At 29.1% G+C, this 25,015-nt stretch overlaps 1 protein-coding gene across 1 annotated transcript in view; it reads left to right on the top strand.

The window, feature by feature from the left end:
* Nucleotides 1–14,659: 14,659 nt before the first annotated feature.
* The window catches only part of LOC129960092 (uncharacterized), a 118,773-nt gene continuing 108,417 nt past the window's right edge, over nucleotides 14,660–25,015 (top strand). Inside the window, exon 1 of the mRNA XM_056073212.1 lies at nucleotides 14,660–14,796. The gene's annotated coding sequence lies outside the window, so the exon portion shown is untranslated. The remainder of the gene's footprint in view (nucleotides 14,797–25,015) is intronic.

Genomic DNA, 25,015 nt, shown 5'->3' with positions numbered 1-25,015 from the left:
TTTTGCATTTTGCCGTTCAAAAAATTTTCCGTATTTAAAATTAAATTTGTGTTTATACAAATTTTTAACATGTTTTTTGGTCCTTTAAATCAATACTTCCGGTTATTTAAAAGTCCACTTCCGGTTTACCGATCATTACGAAAATATTAATATCTTGACTTCTAATTCATGTAGAGTAACTTCTAATTCATGTAGTAAAAGTAAGCCTGTTTTGGATAGTTCAAAGACTGGTCTATCCAATGAAATAATTTTTTTAAATGTCATTTTCAGCGAAAATCGACCTTTTTAACGTGTTTTGATACTTTAAGTATATTAAGAAATAAAACTACCATCGTCTCTATTTAACGAAGTTTCATCATTCCGTGTAACACTTTTGTTTTAAAAAAAAATTCTTAAAATAGAAATTTGTAAATTAAGTTATAAAAAATAACGACAAAAAATGCTGAAACTTACCTTAGCACTTTATTGACTTTAATGAATGTCCAAAGCTGTCAAAAGGAGTTAATGGTAAAGTTTCGGAGCCGAGGACTCCAAGTTCAAAATCCGATTCAAATATTCAAGAGTACGAACCTGATGCACTTGATATCCGACGTCATAAGGCAAATATCCTCCCATTAATATAACGCGGAAGTTTGGAAAGGCGGGGAAGGATATCAACTCAGACGTCGTCCTCTTCATCTGACTAAGGTTCATAATTATGAGGTCCATCCTAAATTAGAACTCGTATAGCTTCCAAACAGAACATTAATATAAATAGACTGAACTAATCTGCAAAAAACAGTAATGTTTTATATAAGTTTATTTTAAAGAACACTCTTTTCATGTTAGTTTTTTTTTCTTTTATAAGAATTTAAACAACTCATTCATAATTCCTTTCATTATTGTATGAAATATTTTTTTAGTTTTGTTATTTGTGAAAATTTTTTTAAAGTAAACCTCTTTGTTATCATCTTCGACAGTCACTTTATTTTTTTTATTTTTTTTGTAACATTTTACAATATTCTTTTGGGATATTCAACAGCCATAATGCCTTCATCAACATAGAAAAAATTAGACAGTTTTGTACCTTCTTTATTAATTCCTGTGTTTTTAGATCCTATCGGTTTATTAATAGTAGCAGATTTGGCAGCAGAAAACCGATTTGATTGATTTTGTTGGAAGCTCTATCGAGTGCGGATTTCGGCATTTTGTTGCCCTAAGCGATCGGTGTTCGTTGTGAGGGCCTTTTCAGAAATTTCATGTTTCAAAACATTTTTAAATTAATTAACATGTTAATGTGTTATTTTGGGTAATAATTAGTGATTTTGTAAAGATATGATTGCTTTTATTTATTTATTACTAGTCGTCTCAGGCAACCAACTGGCTCGATAGGAATAATGGTTATATTTGATTTCCGATAAATCGTAGCTGAAACCTTTTTTAAAACCAATTTCATAACCCCGCCAAACTGTCTGACATTAAATTGTTTTAGTTAAACTCTGCTTATTATGTATATAAACTTTCCTAATGGATACAGTTCCATAACATCATAGCTCTATTAAAACCATAAAAACCTAAAAAAAATTTAATTAATTTTTAGAATTTCACGGTATTGTACAATCCTTTTTTTTTATCATCTCTACACAGATGAACAATACAGGTATTAAACTAAATCCTTCCTTTTTAGCTTCAATAGTGGAAAAAAATTACACTATCGTTGAAGAAACAATGAAAACTGTTTGAATTTCAGAGCAACAATTTAATCTATTTAGGCAAAAAAAAAAAAAAAAAAATTCGCATGACTATTAAATTGTTATCTCTAAAACACAATTTTAAATTTTGGAACTTTATAAAAGTCATTTCTGTGTAGTAATATTTTCGGAGGTTATCGCAGACAAACATCAAAATTCAGGTTAATTTTTAATTAATTAAAATTTAAATTGAAAGTGAAAAAAAAAATAGCTCCGAGGTACACATTTCCATCCTCTGCAAAATTTGATAGTTGTAGGTCAAACGATCTGGCCTGTAAAGTGCCAGCACAGACACACACAACAAATAAATATGCACATTCATCTTTATTATTAGTATTGATGATTCATAAAGGCACAGCATCTACATTTTGCGCACAGTATTGCTTAAGCAGAGATAAATAATGTAATAATGAAGGAAGCGTGGCGAAACTTAAAGGAATTTGGCCTATAATATTTGATTAAATATTAAGATCATCCTATTATATTCTGATACATAGAATTAATACAAATTTATTTGTTTAACAACTTGACAGTAAATATTTTTTTTCAATCGACCAGCGTGCGCCTTTTCCTTAAACTGTCGATCCTAGGTAGCTGCCTATTTGAAAATCCACCACAGAGTTCTATGAGAAATCTCAAAATACTGCAAGTTTCGTTAGATAGAAATTACTTTTCGTAATATGGAGAATAAAGAGGTGTAAATGTCAACTAAAGTCAAAAGTCCGTAGAAGGTTTCGTTAAATAGTAAGCTTCATTAAATGGAAGTTCTTTGATCGGATACTCTGCTATATATTGACACAAACCTTGATCAATGTGATATAAGAAATGTTGTGACTCATTTGGAACTAAAAATAATTAGCAGCAACGTACACCAATTTTCTATGCAATAGATACTCCATAACGATATAAATGCAAAAAAGTAAGCGATAGTAATTGCATAAATTCAGCAGCAGTTCAGTCAATTAGTGACATCATAAATACAACATTTATCGATTAATCGGTAAGCAGATATAGGCAATGATAACTCATGGTGATAATAAGCTGAATGTTGCGATTACCAGGAGGCGCAAAATCGGTTGCACTTAATAGTTAGTTTGATTTAATAAAAAGAATTTTTAATTCTTATTCTCCAAAACTAAAACAGAACTTTATAAAAAAATGAAGATTTTTTCTCTCATTATAATACTTCTATAAATGCAGTTACTGAATTAATTCCTAAATTCAAACCATCGTATAAATTCCGTATGTAAACACCGTTTCTAATACAGAATAATCTTGTCATGAAAGTTAGAAAATACTTTTTTGATTAATAAGCAAATTTGAATAATGTGAGTAGTATTTGATAAACTGGGCTCAACTTGAAATGGATTTCATGTAAATAAACTCGGAAGGTCATATTGCCTATGTACCAAACTTGCTTATCAATCAGCAAAAACAAACAAAAAAAAAGATTGGTGAAATGTTAAATAGATTGTTTAAAATTTACTATTAACTAATCCAAATGGGAAGAACCGTGAATAAATTTCATTAATAATAACAGCAGCCAGTCAAGTACTGAAATTATAAGCAAAAAAATTATATGTGATGAAAGAGACGTGGATAGAATAACCAGCTATTAATTGAATATTTTTGCTATTTTTTGAAACTGGAATGGATTTACTTTTTTGTAAATTGATATCAGCCAAGAAAAAAAAATCTTTGACATTCTTTTTCTTTTAGATTATTATATTTTTTCGGTTTCCACACAGATTGAAAACGAATCTGTCAAAAGAGATTTAAGATGCGTTTTTTGCAAAGAAAATATACTTCAAATATTCGGAAACTTTTGTTCCATCGATTTAAATTTAAGAAAATAACTCAATTATCGATACCAAATTCATTGAAAATAATAATAGAATACTGAATAAAATCTTTACTTTTGCAAAAAATAAACCGAACATATTTTTTTTAAAAAAAATTCAAAAATATTCCTTTGAAATTAAATGGAAAACATGAGTTAATATGCTACATTTAAAAAAAATCAAATTAAGAATTCGACATTAAGATTTAATAAATTAAAATATTTTGAATGTTTATGAAATTTATATATGTTCTGGAGTTTAAAGAGATTATGTAACTGGAGAGAGTTATTTAATTAATTATTCAACATCAAATACTATTAGTGCAAAGTTAAAGATACTGATAGGTTTAGAAGTTATGACTTTTTCCGAAATAAATTTTGCACACTTATCAAATATGGTATGAACAATTCATTCTTGAAACAAAAGTTGTCTAATGCGTTAATATTAGAGAGAGAATCTAATCCTGTAAAATATAAAATTACTTTTTATTTTACCTTTTCATTACTTAAGAGTAAAGTAAAATTCTTGATTTATAAAGATATCTGGGATATAATAATCTTTTTTCAATAAAAAAAAAATCAAACAATTTAAGGGTTTGTTGAAGCGAAGATATAAGTTTGGCTTAAATTTATACAAATAAAACTGCGTTACAAATCATACCTAGAAATTTTTTTCAAAAAAATATTAACATTGGGAAAAATTGCACAACTAAATACATATATCATAGAAAAAATGAGTGTTTAAATTTCAATTTGGTGTAAAACTTTTTGAATTTTAAAGTGTATAAGGTGTTGGTTACTATTTTTGAGTGAGATAATATTTTCAGAAATTATCACTAAAAATATCGAAATTTCGTTTCATTGATTAATTAAAATGAGTCTAGGCCAGGATAGCCTGGTTGGTAGGGCGTTGGATTCACATCTCTTGGATAGTGAGAGAATTCCGTCGGCTGAAGATTCTCCGTGTATGTGGTGGCTGGTGCATGCATAAATCTGTCGTGCTCACAAAGTCCTCCATGTCGAGACAATACCAATAGGGGCACTGGTTCAGAGGTGATCTTTCTCTGATTCAGGTCTAGGTTACGATCTGTGAATGAAATGCATGAATGAAGTCTGCCCTGTAAAAAGGGTTGTGACGCATGAGTAGCTAAATCGTGCTCTTGGCCCTAGATGTCACTACTGAAACAAGAGACGCTCTCTCGGCTTAAAATCGTTGACTTCGTCAGCGGGCTTGTCTTTGACAAGTGCCATAAGAAACAACAACAAAATGAGTCTAAGTGTCGAAAAATTATTTTGAGATGTTCGTTTCCGTCCTTTACAGTATTTTTTTAAAATCAAATTTGGTAACTTTAATTCTAACAATTTGAACAATGCATTTCAGTGTGAAGGAGCAAATAGACGTTTCCACTTTCAGTATCAGCAGATATAATTATATAATGAACATTAAGTACAAATAGCTCTTTGATCTAAAAGGCATTGTAATGTTATAGTATAAAAGTATTTTTCAATTCTTTTGAAAATTTTTAATAAAATGTTGCAACCCTTTCTCATGAAATGTTTAATATTTTATTAGTTTAAAACAATGAAAAAATCTAATAAAGAATTAGAACATTTAATTAAAAAACTTAATTATTTTTGTGAACATTTTGATTGAATTATAAAACTATAAATTCAAAATAATCAGATTCAGAATATGTCAGAATCAACAACAGATATCATTATTGTTTCGAAATTCAAGTCATTTTCGTATTTCAACAAAATATTTAATTGCATAGTTATTTTTCATTGGTGAAAGCCATGAAAGAAGGATTTTGTTCAATACCTACATAGTTTACATGAGAAACGAGAAAGTGAAGTTAAAGGTCCGATTATATAGATTATCTGGGCAATTGAGTTTTTAATAGAATTATGATATCATTTATCTTGGCTTCATTATGAAGGTTCATATGATAAATAGAATAGGTATAAGGCTACTGAAATAATATGGCTTTAATGTCTCTCATAATTTGATGTTTAAAATTTTGTTGAATGAATCATGAACATCGAGTTACGCAAAAAGAGTTTTAACTGCAAGTAAACACTATCGATATTCTTGGCGAACCAATTGGTCGCCAAGGGTGGCTATTTTTAAATATAATTGCATCGGTCATTGGTGTTTAAAACAAAAATCTACTGAAAAATAATATTTGCTATCAAACACATTAGCGTCATATCTAAGATTATTTCATCGTATTCTGATATAGTATCTGATATTGGTATTCTAATTCTGATCCCATAGTTTCCCTCATATTGTCAACATGAGTTGTCTTTGATTCTAAACAATGAAAGTGTTAATGCTAGTGTTTCACCGTGTTATTTACTTTTGAGTCCATTAGCCGTTGAGTCCATTATTAGTATTATTTATTTTTGAGTCCAATAATTCGTTTTTAAATCCAATGAATATTATTGATGCAACATTCCATCTTGTTTAAAAATAAGTCGAAAGGTGTTTTTTTTTAATTTTTTTTATACGAATACATAAAAAGTAATAACTGTAATCATCAAATAGCTCCAATTTTAGATTATAATGATTCTCCACATTTTAGATCATCGCATTGACATTCGATCATCTTTACAATATTATGAAACCTAACTCAAAACGTCACGACGTACTTCTGTATATATATATATATATATATATATATATATATATATATATATATATATATATATATATATATATATATATATATATATATATGTAATGATATTTTAACTCTAATTTCAATTTAATTAATTTTCAAGATTTTATCTTAATTTAGCCCCTAGTAACTTCATTCTAAAATATTTTCTTATTTCGTGATCCAATTCCACTGTCTCTACTTAATTAATTCAAGAGAAGCTTTGTTAAACTGCTGGATCAGCTAAAACTAACTTTCCCACACTCCGCGTGAAGAGACAAAATACTGCTGATGAGGCAAATTCTTTTTTAAAATCTCCCTGTGTTTCCACTACTTTGTCCACGCGTGTAACGAAAATCCCTATCGAAATCTCATAATACATTAGCACTGTAAAGAAATATTTTCCCTATCAAAATCATAGGTTATATAAGACCAGGGATAAAATGTCCAAGAGCTTTTCCTCATTCCTTTTCTGTGTCGTTCTGTGTGCTCATCACTTGTACATATGCCTGCTTCTTCAAAATGAAACAAAACGACGTCACGAAATTAAAAGTATCTTCACTGTCTTCAAACTGCATTCTGCTTCACATAAAATAATGCTTATATATATATATATATATATATATATATATATATATATATATATATATATATATATATATATATATATATATATATATATATATATATATATATATATATATATATATATATATATATATATATATATATATATATATATATGTAAGAGAACAACAAAAAGATAACACTCTTTATGATTCTAATTCTAATGAAACTTAATTTATATTGTGCCAAATGGCCTGATTAAATCTTTACTACTGAATTGTTTTTATCATTTGTCTTAATAGTTCATTATATTTTATAACTTTAAACGAGCAATTCTTGCTCATATATATAAATTTATTTCATGTATTTCGGGAATGGATAAAATTTTATATTTAGATAGGATTTTCCTTTTTTTATACAGATATTTTTCCTGAAAAAAAAAAGCGATTTTATACAGACACACACACAAAAAAAACTTTTTTTAATAACTAACTATTAGCCTTTTTCTATCTACTCTCATGCTGCCTATCTCATGTAGTGCCATCGCGTAAATTCTTGTGGTACTTGCATTTTTGCCATAGGACCTATTGGTACCTCAAACTTTTCTGAGATGGCGCTGATAGATGCGAGATGAGGTGAGATTGAAAAGTAAATCATATATAATCAGCATGTGATTCGTATCTAAATATTTCCTCCGGAAAATACTATTTTACAGAAAAAAAAAAAAAAAAAAAAACTGCCTAGCAAAGCTCGGTCTTCCAGATATTTACATTTATTGGAGAAAGAATACTGTATTCGGGAAACAGTCAGCTGAGGATCATGAACTTTTCATATTTTTAAAAATAAAAGATGAGCTATGATATATAATACTTAGAAACCATATTGATCCCAACATGATTTATCTAAAGTATTTGCATACGACAGCCATTCTTCAAACAGATCAAATTCTAGAAAGCAATGAGTAAGTGTTTGCGATCCCCTCCCCTCCCCTTCCATGCCGTATTTGAAATTCCAAGAAGTGTTTTTATTGTTTCATTTCCATTTTACTTTGTTTCTTTTCTAAATGAAATATAGCAAAATTTGATTCAAATTTGTAAGTTTGAAATTAAATCCATTTTCCGTCTTAATTACCGGCTTCATAATCATAAGAAAGGGTAAACACTAAAAAAAAAGTCATATATAACTCATAAAATTTAGGGAGATTTTCGAAATTAATCAAAATCTTAGAGTCGCATATTTTAAGGATTACAATACTTTGCATATAAGAGAAACTTTTACTCAATCACACTGATAAAATAACACTTCAAATCAGAGTTCCATATTTTTTTAAGAAATGTTTTAAGTTTGCTTTTGCGATTGTAGATATGAAACATTCAAAAAGCTACATTCAAGCTGTTACGAGATACACTGGAAGTATGCCGGTTTGACTTTGAAATCCAAAGCGATTCTTGAAGAGAGAAAAGATCACAATACAGCACAAGATAACATAGAGTCATATAGCATGCTAGTGGTATTTACCACATGACTGTAACGTTCACTTGTATTAACTCTTTCTAACAAGAATATATAAAATCCTTTTCAAATCCGACTGCCTCGTAAATACATTTCACTTAAAAAAAATTCAATTTTTACTGCTGAATGCCTTTTTTACAATAATGGAGTCAACTTATGCTCACGTGACATATCAAATGCACGGCGCTAATTAAATTTAGCATCCATTACCCATCTTCAGGAGGAAAAAAATTGACTTGATGTCACAGATCAGCTAAAAAATGAGAAGAAAAAAATTCGATATAAGATGACTGGCGCTGAATACTTGTTTGGTTTGGTTATTTGGTGTTTTTTGGCGCAAGAGCCATATTAGGTTATTCTGCGCCAAGCAAGTGGTGGAGCCAAAGAGCAAACAAAACACACATGCTAAAATGTGAAAGAAGGTATCAACATTAAAATGATAACATTAATAAAAAGTGTGAAGTATGTACAATGTTAAATATATTTAAGTGAAACACTGATGCGGGAAAAAAGGGAAACAATGAAGACAAGTAAAAGTGCTAAGTATAAAGTTAAAAAGTGCTAAATATAATGATAAAAGCAAATGTTTAAGAAATTTAAAAATATTTGGATGCTACTTCTTACCTACCAGATCTTCCAAATTCAATGGAGATGACTTAAAAAAGTATAAACAAGAGGAATTGAAAGATGGACATTCAATTAAAATGTGATGAATTAAATGTTAAAATCCATATTACATGAAGGGAACTTTGGTCCCGCTTCGCCAAAAATGAGGTGTTTATGCGTGTTGCGAGTATGCCCTATATGGAGGCGAGTCAATTTGACATCAACCTCACGTATAGGGTGAATAGGCCACAGTACAATAGTTCGTTTAACAGAATGAAGTTTATTCTGGATCTGCAAATCCCATGTGTTTTGCCAGGTAAAATGGATGTGTTTAATTAAAGTCTTCCTAATATCACTGTATGGAATTCCTTGGTTCAAGACTGACACTGCAGATTTCGCAGCAGAATCCGCCAGTTCGTTGCCATAAATGCCTACATGACTCGGGACCCAACAAAAAAGGATATCAAAATCTTTATTTGCAAGGTGTGCAAAGTGAACATAATTTGTACAACTATTGGATGCATTTGATTATGGTAGTGGGGGAGTGCCTCCAATGCACTCTTGCTATCAGTGTAAATAATGAATTTACTCTTACAGGAATGCGAAATTTCTTGAGAGCTCAGAAAATAGAAACCAACTGAGAGGTAAATACTGAGCAACAATTGTGTAGACGGTGGCTCAGTGTATCAAATGGAAGTACGATTCCACAACTAAAGTGTCCATCTGATTTCGAGCCATCCGCGAAAATGGGTGTAAAATTAGAATACCGATAACGATGATACAAAAATAGCTGTTGCAGAACAACATGAGCAGTTGAGGATTTATTAAATCCTATAAAGGGATTCAAAAAGGAGAACTGCGGTATATCCCATGGTAGGAATCTAAAATAATTAACAGTTTTAATGTGAACATCTTCAAGGTTCGAGTCATGCAGAAGCAATTGGCTCTCTCACAAAATGGGAAGATGTAAGAGGGACGGGCATTATAAAGTTGACGAAGGCCAATTGGCAGTGATATTTGGTTCAGGGGATGTTTCAAAACAGATTTAGTTTGAAAATAAAAAATCTTTCCCCTTAAACAAAGGGGTAGCTGGTGACATATAACACAGAGGCTTTCCACCGGAGAAGTACGGAACGCACCAAAGCAAATACGCAAAGCAGAGTGGTGGACAGTATCCAGTCGTCGCAAAACAGAAGGACGAGCAGAACCGTACACCACACAGCCGTAATCTATTCGAGAGAGAATAATTGCTTGGTAAATGCTAAGTAGAGAGGTACGATCGGCTCCCCAAGTTTTTGTGGAGAGGGCCTTCAATATGTTTGAGACTTTTCCACATTTTTCCCGCAGGTGTAAAATATGCGAAAGGAAGGTGAGATTTCGGTCGAATATCACCCCCAAAAACCGTATTTCATTCACCACAGGAACAGGTATATTTTGAATATGAATATTCGGATCTGTATGAAAGTTTCTTTTCCTGCAGAAGTGAATGCACTTACACTTCTCCAGAGAGATTGCGTGTCCATTGTTGTTACACCAAGCTACTGCCCTATTAACTGCATTTTGTAATTGTCGCTCTATCAGATTCATGTTACTACCTTGGCATGAGATCTGCAGATCATCCACATAAAGAGTTCCATGGACAGATTATGGTAAAAAAGATAAAATTTTACTCAAATGAACTATAAAAAATGTGACACCGAGGACACTTCTTTGTGGAACACCTTCAGCTTGTATAAAATGATTTGAGTAAAAATTACCAATACGAACACGAAAAATACGAAATGATAAAAAATTTTGTACAAATATGGGCCAGTTTCCTCTAAAACCAAATTTAAAAAGTGTCGATAGTATACCATAGCGACATGCACGGTCATATGCCTTCTCGATGTCAAAAAAAAAAAAAAAAAAAAAAAAATAGAGACAAGGTCGTTCCTCCTAACAAATGTGTTGCGTATCTTAGTTTCCAATAAAAACGAGGTTATCAATAACAGATTTATCTCTGCGGAAACCACTCTGCAACGGGGAGATGCATCCTCGTTTCTCCAATTCGTACATAAGGCGAGCATTGACCATACGCTCAAGATCTTACAAAGACAGTTTGTTAAAGCAATCGGCCTATAATTCAGAGGGTTGGATGAATCGTTGCCGGGTTTTAATATTTGAATCACAATAGCTTCACGCCATTGGGAAGGATACGTTTGCTCAGTCCATATTCTGTTAAAAAGCAGTAACAGGTTTGAAAGGGAAGTTGTATTCAAATGGCGAAGCATGTTATACCTGATTCCATCTGGTCCAGGGTTGGTGTCATAGGTTTTAGATAATGCCGCTTCTAATCCATACATCCGAAACTCACAGTTATAAGGGGAGATATTTCGGTCATTAAAACGTAAAGGCAACCGTTACGCGCGATTCTTAACTGCCAGAAAAGCAGGATTGTAGGAATCTGTTGCGGACACTTGTGCAAACGCTTGGCTCAGAATATTGGCTACATCTAATGGTGCAGAATGCATCATATTTCCTTCATTTAAAACAGGAATGGAAGCTTCGGTATAATTCCCATTAGCAGCCTTTAACCTTCTTCCCCAAAGTTTTGCTAGAGGTGTTGGATGTAACAGAAAAAACAAAGGATATCCAGGATTCTCTTTGGCTATACTGGCGAATGCGGCGAGCTAGCGTTTTGGTTCTTTTAAAGGCGATAAGGTTCTCAATTGTTGGGTACCTTCGAAAGATATTCCATAATTTTTTCTGCTGTTTGTGACTGTCACGACAAGCTTTATTCCACCACGGTCTGCGAAATTTTTGTAAACGTATATATATATATATATATATATATATATATATATATATATATATATATATATATATATATATATATATATATATATATATATATATATATATATATATATATATATATATATATATATATATATATATATATATATATATATATATATATATATATATATATATATATACAAAAGTATTAGAATCAAATTAATAGGAAAAACAAAAAATCAAATAAAAATTAAACCAAAAAAATTATAAAAAATATAAAAAAAGAATCCGGCCTGAAGACTTTTTTAAGGGTCACCCTCAGGCAGGGATTCAATGAAAGGGATTTTTTCTGTGAGGAAATACAGACATTGTCTAATAATGATTCCTCGTGACCCGAAAATCCCCTGAAATTATGCTCAAGAGATATACCATTTTAACAGAAAGGAAATATAAAACAACGAATTAGAAGAAATTAACCACAACAAAGTAAAAAAACAATAACAATAAAAACAAAAAATAGCACTAAAATTAAAAATTAAAAACGAAAAGGCCAGTACATACCATCAACAGTCAAGGAAACTTTTAACTATCGATTGTGATTCCCTGTTTTTAAAAAACTAACGGTAAATTATGTAAACCGATGTAGGCTCCCAGCGCCATCTATTGAGTGATCCAACTTTACTTTGTTATGGTTAATTTCTTCTAATTCGTTGTTTTATATTTCCTTTCTGTTAAAATGGTATATCTCTTGAGCATAATTTCAGGGGATTTTCGGGTCACGAGGAATCATTATTAGACAATGTCTGTATTTCCTCACAGAAAAAATCCCTTTCTTTGAATCCCTGCCTGAAGGTGACCCTTGAAAAAATCTTCAGGCCGGATTCTTTTTTTATATTTTTTATAATTTTTTTGGTTTAATTTTTATTTGATTTTTTGTTTCTCCTATTAACTTGATTCTAATACTTTTGTATCAATTCATCTGTGTTTTAGAAGTAGCTGCAATTGCGCTCTCTAAATACTATGAAGTTCTTTTTTGGTTTTAGTTTAAATAGATTATAAATTTTAGTTGCGATTTCGAAATTGTTTTGTTTCGTTTTCATTTTAGTTTCGTTTTCAAACTTTTTCTTACTTAAGATTGGTTATATATATATATATGTGTGTGTAATTTTATTTTTGTGAAGCAGAATGCAGTTTGAAGACAATGAAGATACTTTTAATTTCGTGACGTCGTTTTATTTCATTTTGAAGAAGCAAGCATATGTACAAGCGACAAGCACACAGAACGACACAGAAAGGAATGAGGGAAGAGCTCTTGGACATTTTATCCCTGGTCTTATATAACCTATGATTTTGATAGGGAAAATATTTCTTTACAGTGCTAATGTATTATGAGATTTCGACTGGGATTTTCATTACATGGGTGGACAAGGTAGGGGAAACACAGGGAGATTTTAAAAAAGAATTTGCTTGATCAGCGGTATGTTATCTCTTCACGCGTAGTGTGGGAAAGTTAGATTTTAGCTGATTCAACAATTTAACAAAGCTTCTCTTGAATTAATTAAGTAGAGACAGTGGAATTGGATCACGAAATAAGAGAATATTTTAGAATAATGTTACTATGGGCTAAATTAAGATAAAATCTTGAAAATTAATTAAATTGAAATTAGAGTTAAAATATCATTACACACACACACACACACACACACACACACACACACACACACACACACACACACACACACATATATATATATAGGGAGAGTGTGAACTAATAGCAGGAATTGAATAACTTAAAATAACTTAAAAAAATAACTCGAAATAAATTATTTACATATTCATTTAGTTAAAAATGAGTTGAAATGTATAATTAAATTTATCCGTTTATTAAACGAACCGCCTGATAATACGCTCTACCAGCGATAGGGTTGATAAATCTCAAAATTCTCTGCTGGATAATAATCAAATTGTTCTCACATTACTGTTTTCAAAAGGGCTATATTTCCTAACTTCAACCTGGGAAGCTGTATATTGGAAAGTTGGGAAGTACATGTTAAAAGAATAACAAAACGACAAAACGCAAAAAAAAAGAAGAAAAAAAAAAAAAAGGAACAATTTTTGCCAACCCGTGTTGTCTGATCTGGTAACCTTGACACTAGTGATAGAGCACGAGGTCACACACTCTGAAAATGAATAGTATTCAAACGAATTATGATAATGAACATTTTTTTTTCACTAAAACAGAATTGATCATATCTTGTTTTATTAAAATTTGAAAGGCTTATTCTTCTAGAGACAATTTTTGCTTCTTATCTTTATTTTCAAAATGACAACAAAATGCCGATTTGTATCGATATTTGAACTAAGTTACAAAATCAGCGAGGAAGAGTGTCCATTAATTTGATTGCATGTCTCTGTGTAAAAACAATAACTTTTTTTTAAAATTCGATTTCGAGATTTGACAGATATCCACATTTTACACTCCCTGAGTATAAGAAACCCTTTTTGGATTTATACCTGATCATGAATATAATAATTCCAAAGCGTGACAAGACAGACAGTTAAAATTTAGTAGATGTCCTTAATTCAAATCTGAATTTCTATCACGATAGATTTAGCTGAGAGTAAAATGTACAAACAATTCAAAAGAAGAAATTCTCACAAAATAAATTAGGAACATGAATGCTCCATGAATAATTTGATACATTATTTTTCGAAATACTTAGCAACTGCTTTCGATCTTGCACAAGAAACAGCGCTCATCTCAGTTTAAGAAGAAAGCAAAGGGTTAAAAAAGAACAGAGTCAAATGACCGCTTTCCTCAAGAAGGGAGAAAGCGTCCGTTAAAGTCCGGTGCATAGGGAAAAAAAGGCAGTTGGGGGGAAAAATTCAAATTACTCGTCCGTCTTGTTGAGGATAGTGGTCGAAACGCACCTGGGAGATGAACAGCACACGTTTTCCAACTTCCAGTCGGTATTGAGAATCGTCAGAGTGAACACCGGTTATTTTGGTTTCTTTCGCGCCGGTTTCTTTTGCAACGGAAAGTGTTTTTTTCCGTGGATTTTTATTTAGCGGAGCGTGCAACGGTGCAGAAGAAAAAGCAACCGTGAGTTTGTTTTGATTGTTGTTTCGAATTTCTTCTCTGTTCGTTAATTGTACGCACAAGCATAATTACAGCTTTCTTTTGCATATTTTTTAAACATTTTTTGAAGCAATATTCTTTTCTATTTAAAAAAAAAAGTTAACTGATTTGTGTATTTTTGATACACGTGACTATTTTTAAAACTCGTTTTCTTGCATAAGAATATTTGAATTGAAATATATAATTAAATAATACAATTCTAAAAAAAATCTTTGCATTTTTTTTATTTTGCATTTTATTACATTTTGCTGCTTTTAATTTTTTCCTCCTGTAACAATATTTAATATATTTGTATATATATTTAAAGAACAGGATGCGCAAATAAATTATATTATTGGAATTCAGCATAACTTTTGAATTGATTTTTGATTGTTTTTAGAATTTTTTTTTCTTACATATCTGGGTTTCAATCGAAAAATATAATGTAAAAGAACAATTCGTATATTAAAACTTTATTTAGATTAGTTTTCATTTTTACTTCTGCTACATACAAATTTTTTAGAATTATAAAAAAAAAAAAAAGAATACTTTATTTTAGTTCATTTCAAATAATGTGGTCGACTGTTAAGAATTCAAGTAGCGTGGGACTGTCTTTAGAATTATATCTTCTTTCTGTAGAACTGAATAATTAAATAAAGATATCCATTAAACAAGTCGTTTGAATTTAAGATGACTTTTAAATTTGATACATTTAGAATCCATAAACTCTCTTTCGTTACAAATGGCAACAAAAAAACACATTTGATATTCATCGAAGATAAATGCAGCTCATAAAATAATGATGCATATAATTAATTTGTTATGCAATTGAGGTTTTATTTGTGAAGGAACTATGTTTAATGATTCTATCAAATTTCCAATGCTACAAAACCATTAGAATTTATTGCGAGGCTTCCTGATGTATTTTCTCTTGCATTTGACCTTCAAGGTTTCAATGATTTGAAAGAACATTCATCTAAAAAATTGCGTTATGTTGTTTCTCATTTATAATTCATATTAAACAAAGTATTCTCACAGAATCCTTATCTTTTTTGAGCATAAAGAAACCTTTTTTAAATACAAATTAAAGTAAAAATGAAAAAAAAAAAAAAAAAACGAAATGAGAACAGAATTAAATTTTAAAGTATGATATTAATTTATAAATAATATACTATTCCTTTTGTAACTGTAACTTTTTCCTTCTTGTAACTGTAGTAAAATTAGTTCTTTGGAATATATTGCAATAAAAGAACATTTATTTTACGATTTGTAAACAAAGTTATAAGTTAAAATAAGTTAAGTCGGAAGTTATCACTAATAAATTCATATCAAAAATTTAAATAGTACATTTTCGCATAAATTAGCAAACTATGAATAATAATAATAATTAATTAGAACACTTCGAAAGGTAAAACAGATAACACTTTTTTCCAAAAAACAGAAACCAATACTACAAAAAGCAATGAACAGAATTACTGTCAGAACACTTCATATTTTTTCAATAGATTTATAATGTCCTATTAATAGCGACCAATTTATAAACGAAAGTTTGTTATATAATTTTAAATCAAAATTAGTTGAAAAATTTATATAAAATTGTTAAAAAGTAATTAAGGAAACCGAATTTTCAAATCGAACCATCCAAAATGTTGGTAATCCAATGACAATTAAATATTCTAAAATTATAATTTATACAAATTATCCAATTTTTAAAAATTTCTCATTAAGTTTTAATAATTACTTCGCCATAGATAACGAATTTGAAAGCTTTAATATTATATTTGAAAATAGTCAAAAACCGATCCAAAATAAATCCTGCTGTAATTGCATGCGTACTCAAATCAATAATATCGTTGATGTATGTATGTATATAAAATATAAAGTTGTAAATAGCAATAAATAGTAAAATAGATGAAAACAGTACGGAACATTTCTGTAGAGTATTCGCAAATGACATTTAATAATCTTTCAGCAACTGTTTCGAGGGAAATGATGTAAATTTGAAGTACGATTGATTTCCATTCCCAACGTAGCGAATCTTCGAAATACGTAATTTAATGCAGGTTGCGTTTTGAAATTGACCATTCTTAACTGTTGAACTGATTCATTGCTGCCTGTGAATCCTGGGATATCAGATGAATAAAATGAAATCTCATCATTCTTCGTATTCGTTGAAAAAGCAGTTTTGAGAGAAAAAGTTTTTGAGTCTGAAATAAGCTTTTACTTTTGGCTACCTGTAAATTTATATGCATAATCATTTGCAGTATTTTTTTTTAATCTTTATTTTTGACTCCATTTTAGCTTGGAGTGCATAATGCTCCTAGCTTTGTATTTTCTGTTGAATGCATAAAATATTTATAAAATTGTAATTGTCAAACAAAAATCAACCTTGAAATTTTAATGCCCGTTTTCATTTTATTTTCCCCTAAGTCCAAAGAAATCATTTTTAGAATTAAATAAGTGTGTTTATCTATCCATACGCGTTTCTAAATAAGAATATAGTTCGAAAACAGAAGGAATTAGATGGCCCAAAAATTCGACATATTATCCTTATATCAAAATTACCGAAATGCCTCAAATTTCAGCCATAATAGCACTACCAGAAATCGACACTTTAAACTTTCATTATAAAAAATAATGCACATCAGAGAATTAAAAAAAAATACATATGCCTTTGTCACTAATGATCAATTTACATGCGTTGTGACTTACGTTGAAAGAGAAAATTATATGCAATTTTAGGAGCTGCATTTATTTATTTATTTGCGCCAAGTGCCAAAATATGAAATATCGTCACTTGATAAGCAATACCACTTATCTTAATTTTACAAATTCTTTAAGAGAAAGGTAAAATGAATTTTGTGTTATCAGTAACGACTATCTTCATTTTTCTTCACATCTGAGACAAATGTTCCTGGCAGACGTAAAAAGAAGCCCATCACATTCGTTACAGAATCAAGAAAAAAAATTAGTTTTTTTACTTCCTTTTTAAATCTTGGAAAAATGAGATATACAATGTTGCTTAGAAGAAAACGATATATCCATTCATTTGAAAATTATTATGTCTATAATAAAAAAATAATTTTTAAAAAAGTTTAGGAAAAAGATTTATCTAAACGAATTTATGATGATGTAAAAAATATTTTGAATGATACGCACTTGTCACCAGCAAAAATCTCTCAATTTATTCGATTTTGTTATGTTGATTATTTTCATTTCTGATTAGAGCGAAATGCAAACAAAATACCATAAAATATCTTCATTGTATAAGGCAGTTTCTTCAATTATCAAATTTTCAATCCCTTTTTAATGTTCTATTATGTATTAGTGAAATTCCCAACGACTGATAGAAATTCAGATATGAGTTTTGACAATGCAGTTATATTAATAAAAAAAACTTTAAAAATTAAATACCTGTTTATAAATTTGGATATAAATACATTTCCAAGATAAATGATTGTTCTATTCGCCATGTGAAAATTCAACGGAATGCATTTTCTTCATTTCTTCTTCTTTTTTTTTTTATTTCTACAAATTAATGACTGTTGCCAAATGCAAAAAAAAATCGTAGAAAATTTTCTTTCTTCCACCATGCTGATCTTTTAAAGCCCTCATTGATTTTAATTTATCGGTTGTGAAACTTAATATACATACATCGATGTTAATGTATTATTGGAACTTTTATGTTATGGTTAAATGAAATTTCGATTAGTAATTTCATTAACATGTTCTAATTTTTCGGTTTGTGTAAGTTTTTGCTATGTAGATAATCTTTTGCTATATGCATATTTAATGTTTATTGTAATTTATTATCGTTTGCTTCTCAAATTATATGACTGATAGATGTCACGCTCTCTTTGTTCAGCAGATGCAAATTATTTTTAAATAACTATGCATGTCTGTAATATATTGATTGAGCAATGAGATATTTTTAATCTGCAGACCGCGATTTATTATGATTAAATAGAGACAATTTGTATATAAACGACTGTGCTTGAATTTACTTATAAATGGTATTTTCAGTTCACTGGCAGCTGTGGAATTTTTCCTGTGATTGGCTACGGTATAGATAATTTTATTTATAGATTAAAATTTCTACTGATTAACAATAAAGTTAATTCATATGGCATAATAATGACACGGTGACGTTAACTGTGCATATTATCTAGCATCAAATTGTTATACTATTGAATATGTAATAACATGTCCCGTTCTATTTCGCAAGGGAAATGCATAATGGATTTGAAAATTAAATTGCTGAGGCGCATATGGCATAAAATGGCCTCATTTATTTTTCATAAATAGACGATTGTTTTAGTTATGAAATCAATAAATGACTCTGAATGATAGAAAGTATTTTATTAAATTCTTTTAACTTTTGATGAAATAGTATGAAATTAAAATATTCCAGTAAAAAAAAACAAAAAAAAACACATGTTTCAAGAAAATTTTGCTATCAGTGTTATTTGTTGCTTAAATAAAGTCTGATGAATAAAATGAATTTAATATAAAAATTACAAAATTTAAATTTGTTTTTTTTTTTTTTTTTTTTTTTTTTTTGTAATCAATGAAATTTTATTAAGAGGTCACTTACTTCGCGAAAAATATAATAGTAAAAATAATTATTAGCCTCATTCTTAAAAAAAAAGGGAGCGAGATGTTTTTCCATTAATCTGACAGTTAAATCAGGTTATTATAAAGACTAAAGTAGTAAAGATTTACGAGACAATCTATGATTGAATAATCTCCATATTAAAAATTGATGATGCATAATTATTTAATTATCATTATCACCTTATTCTCTATCATCTCCTACCTCTCTCACCTTTTGAGACAGGGTAAAGTTATTTGGAAAGTTAGTTTACTTATATTAACGTTCCGTTTTGCTATAATGTGAATTATATTTCGGAAAGAATCTCAGAATTTTAAGCGATGGTCCAATGTCGAGGACATCTGACCATGATTCCGCTCCACACAAGTGGGAAAACATTTGGCCCCAACGTAGTTAATGTGCAACATACCGGTTGTTTGGTGGAATCAAGATTTGAACATGAACCCATGTAGTACAAATCCATGTAGAACTTGAACCCATGTAGAACTTTGTAGTACAAATTGCATTTTGATGCTAATTATTTAATGTTCCAAAATCCATCGAAATTTGGATCAGAAATTAGAAAAATTTTTAAAAGAGAAGCGCAATTAAAACTTGAATATGGATCCTAAATATTAACAGGTTGAGTATCTCAGCTGTACAAAAGTTATAATAATAATATATTATATATAAAGTTATAAGTCAAGTCATCTAATTAATGTACAAAAACAATTACTTTCATAAGTTTCATTTTTTATATATTAATTCGATATTTTGACTTAATAGTTATTAGCAATCATCAGTACGCTTAGAAAAGATATATTAAAGCTTTTTATTTATAATGTATCCATAACATGATTTCTGAATAAATATTCCATTTAACGATTCTAGTGAAAATTAAAGAAAATGCATTATCGAAATTTTTTTTAAAAATTACTTCTTTTCAACCGCAATTTAAATAATTTGTACCGTGTTTGAGATTCAAGATATTTTCTTTTAATCTCTTAAAAATTAGAATTCTTTTTAATGGTGGAAACAATATGTCTGGGATTTTTCTTTAAGCATTAAACGCAATTCAGTTCAACAGTGTTACCGAAAAATCAAATCAGTGTATTCAAATTATTTTATATTCCATTCATAATAGCAAAAATTTTACTATTTAATGCAATAATAACAATAATCATATATATCAAAATATTCATCAGCAAAATAAATTTTATAGTATTAGAAGATTTTATTTCTAGGAATTTTTTTAAATTCTGAAATTATAAAAAGTTTTTGAAACTCTTTCTTAAAAAATTATGGTTCGTTATTTTTCTTCTATCAATTTTCCCCCTTTTTTTCTTCTTTAATTTTGAAATAACGACAAGGGAGAAAAGAATGCTACATCAAAATTTTGATGATCAAAACTAGAAACACAAAAAATTTTCGTATTTTAGTTTATACTTTGGAAAAGATAATAAAAATTAAATTTCTTCGAGTTCACTTCCTGGGAGTTCGTACTTATCAGACGAATTTGAGAGAGACAGGTGAAATGTGAAAATTCTTCCCAATTTTTTAAAATGGCCTTATCAAAGAAAAAAAACTTCAATTGCAATGATTTCACAAGTTTCGAAATTCTAACATTGCAAAATCCGACAACTTATCTCATTTATTAACGTAGCCTCTTTCTAAAGAATGTTAGAATGTGCTGTAGATAAGTATCCCCTCCTTTTTTTTTTATCCACTGACTTTATTAAATTCTTTTTCACTCACTAAAGATGAATGGTACCAAAAAAAATCAATCAACCCATCGTTTCAACCTTATACTTAAATCATTCGCTGTCACCTTAAAAAGTGATAAAGATTATGGCTATTTGAAGACCACCTTTCGAATATTTCGATGAGGAACTATTGTAAAGCTTTACTTTTTTTCAACTGTGCCATCCTACGCAGCTGCACTTTACAGTCTCATTTAAGTCAGAGAGATAAATGGCTGTTTCAGTTAAATTTAATTAATACTACTTATTCGTGTGACTGCAGCAAAAAAAAAAAAAAAAAAGAACACATTTCCGGACGCCATTATTGGTATTCGTTATGTGTCGTGAATACGAATGAAGGCGTAGGCTTTCACCTGTAGTGATCGTGAAATTCGTGATGGTTTGGACGATCTTGTGGACACGGCAAAGTCATTGACGAATAAGCTCTTTTTTTTTTTCTTTTTTTTTTTTTTTTTTTTCGTTTTTACGCGTGCTTCTCAATACTTCGTTTATAATCTGGGTCGCTGAAAGTCAGATTCGTGTTAAAGGTAGATTTGGAAAAGAAGCGCGGCCAATTTATAAAAGATTTTTATGCACTTACTTTATGAGAACTGTATTCTTTTTTGTTTTCAGTTATTGCGATGACTAGTTTGAAACGTCATTCGAAGTGGCTGATTATCATGTCATACTCTCATGAAAATTCAGTTAATGGTAATAGCAGCAAAAATTGTAATAAAAATTTAGTTAATGGCAATTGTCACCAAAATTTGTAATAAAATTGTTTTTATTTTAAAAGTCTGAGGTGGCGTTTAGGATCACTAAAGAAATTCTTTATTTTATCCGGTTTTGTATGCACATATGAAAATCAGAAGCAGTTGAGTAAAATTTTTAAGTTTTTTTAATGGTTCTGTTTTGGTAATAAGATCGTGATTCACGAATTTGAAACTCAAATCCATTAAAAACGTGCTGTATATGAAAGTGTGCTATACAATGAAGCAGTTAGGGATAAATGTTTTCATGTTAGTGTGTCATAGAATTTTAGAAAGTAAAATATTGGTTCACGTTCATCTGTTGCCATTTGAACATCATTTCATAACTACGAAATCTCACCCCAAATAGCCCTTGTATAGCTATTGAAAAGAACATTAATATAAGTTAACTAGTTGGTGTTTTAGTTCCCCCAAAAGCAAGTTATTTTCAAATTTTTAAGCATGATCCTATCAACAAATTCTAAAAACTTCATGCGCAAATTAAAATAATAAAAATATCACCAAGAATTATAATATTTGTTTAAAACTCACACTTTATAACCAGTTTCAAAAGATCAATAAGTTAAGACAAAACAAATATAAAACAATGCTGTTGAGGAAATTTTATATAAATTTTATTAAAAAGAAGAAAAATCACATTTCATTATTCGTTTTGGGAATAAAAACATAAATATTTATCATTATTACTTCAGTTTCATCAACTTTTACATAAATGTTTGTTTTTAAGAAAAGGTAGGAAATATATTCGTGATGTTATTGCGATGACTAGTTTGCAGTTTTTTCTCCAAAAAGTAACTAACTAGGTAAAATTAATTTTAATATTAGAAAAATGGCTTTAAAAGTCTTCTCCATTAAAAAGAAGAAGAAAAACTACAGCATACATGCTAATCAATATATTATCTTCAATTAACTATTCTTCCACATGTTGATGCTAAAAGAAAAAAAAATTATTTTATTGTGATGTTTTTACTAATATTTCAATAAACTGATTTCAGTGATACATATGAAAAATAAACTGTGTGTTTTATTATCTATTAATTATTAGTATCTAACAATTATCCTTTTGTAAAATGATTTTACATTCTGTTCTCCTCTTAGAAGATGCACATTTAATTCCGAAATTTAATCAGAGCGAAGAATTTGATGTGTATCACGTGAACATTAATTAAGCACTTTATAGAAAGTATTGTCTATCATTAATGTATTGTGTATCTAGAGAAATATAAATCAGAACAAAATAACTATTGAAAAAAGGAAATATGTTTAGCCAAAAGGATTTTCTGAACAATTGTTTGCTTTGAGATAACAAATTTTAAAGATGAATGCATGGCTAAAGTTTTTGCAATTTCGATACTTTTTTATACTATACTTAAAATATCTATTTCAGGTTATTTTATTATTATTAGATTATTTTAAAAGATTTTGATTTATTTATTCATATAAATCAATATCTTTTTAAAAAATCTACTATATGATATTTAAAAAAAACCTGTAATCGTTAGCAGAGAAAGACGTTTCCTTTATTTTTAAATTTAATTTTGATCTTTTTTTGATATTAATTGGTATTTTTTAATACAGAAGTATCAAAAGAAATTTCTTAATAACATTTTTTAAAGATTAATCAAAATTTTATACGACACAGAGTTGCTAACGATTGGCTTTGTGACAATAAACCAAACTAAAATACTAAAAACTATAGAAAAAACCCAATATTTTATAAAGTATATGTGTAAAATACTTTTTTTTATATATATAACAATCCCATTTATCAAATAAATTTAGCGCATTTCCTTTTATAGAATAACTTTAGGAGAGTTAGTAAAAATGTTATCAGAGCTCTCCTCAATTCATATGAGACGTGTAGTTCAAATAAATCAAAAAGAATTTGTCACTTTTGTGAAAACTTCCCATAAAGTACCATTTTTTATATTTTTCCTCCTTTTATCGCTATATCTGTTGTATTAAAAATTCCCCAAGGAGAACTTTAGGTTATTTAATTTTTTTCTCACATACTTCATACTAACGGTTGGGCAGACTCACCTCCCCCCACCCCCCAAAAAATATGAAAACATAATGCGGTTTCCTCAAGATTATCTTCGAGATATGTGTATTTCCATTTTCTGTTCCAACTTTATCTCGCATATTACGCGACCTACTTTCACAATTATTTCGCCAACTGTGAATTCATTTTTTTTTTCTTGTATTTTTTTTCCCACGCAGATGTAGCAAGCTTTGTAAATCATGCATTTTACTCAGAAAAAAAATATTTACACAAAACTGTAATAAAATCAGAGGTTATATATTTATATATAAATAGCAGCCACATCCATGTTACACATATCGAGACATTGGAAATGTCTACAATAATTTTTATTATCTAAATTATATTATCTAATTCTATTAAACAAAAAATCTCACATATCTAATAAGAATTTACCATATTTCTGATGCTCAGAAGCTTATACCCTACTTAATTTTTTTCTCATCGGATCACTCCTATTTTTTTTCCGTACGATCTGTACAAAAGGAAAATGCTACAATTATCCAAAACTTCTGCATCGATATTTTGATGAATCTTCATGTTTTAGATCTCGAAAACTAAAGATCCATTTTTAGGAACATGCGCATCTATTTCTCTATAAACTTGATAAAAAAAAGTTTGACAAGCTAGAAGGGTGAAATTTGGTATGTTAGCTTTAACCCCAAACTCATGATTTCTATGAAATTTGTAACAAAATCTGTTAAAATAATAAGAAAAGCCCTCAAAGAATTAGATGAATGGTATTCAACCTGTGATTTCTTTTAATCATAACAAATCTTGAACAAAATCCATTAATGGGTTGGCATTCTGTTGTTATGTTTGACCATGTATATAATAATTTTGCATGATTTTGACACAAAATTTAAAATTTTTATACGATTTAAGTTCAAGTTATTATAAGTTAAGTTGCAAGAAACTCATCTAAATTTTAAACTTAGTTTTCTTTACTAATACTGTGAAGTAAAGCAATAAAATCGCCAAATTTTTGTGCAAAAAAAAAAAAAAAAAAAAAAAACCCTCCTTAGTTTCCCCCCCCCCCCTTTTTTTTTTTCTTTTGAATGAT

Source organism: Argiope bruennichi, chromosome 2 (assembly GCF_947563725.1).
Source record: "Argiope bruennichi chromosome 2, qqArgBrue1.1, whole genome shotgun sequence".
NCBI classification, from domain to species: domain Eukaryota; kingdom Metazoa; phylum Arthropoda; class Arachnida; order Araneae; family Araneidae; genus Argiope; species Argiope bruennichi.
Note: the sequence above shows the minus strand (reverse complement) of the source record. Positions and strands in the feature narration are given on the sequence as shown.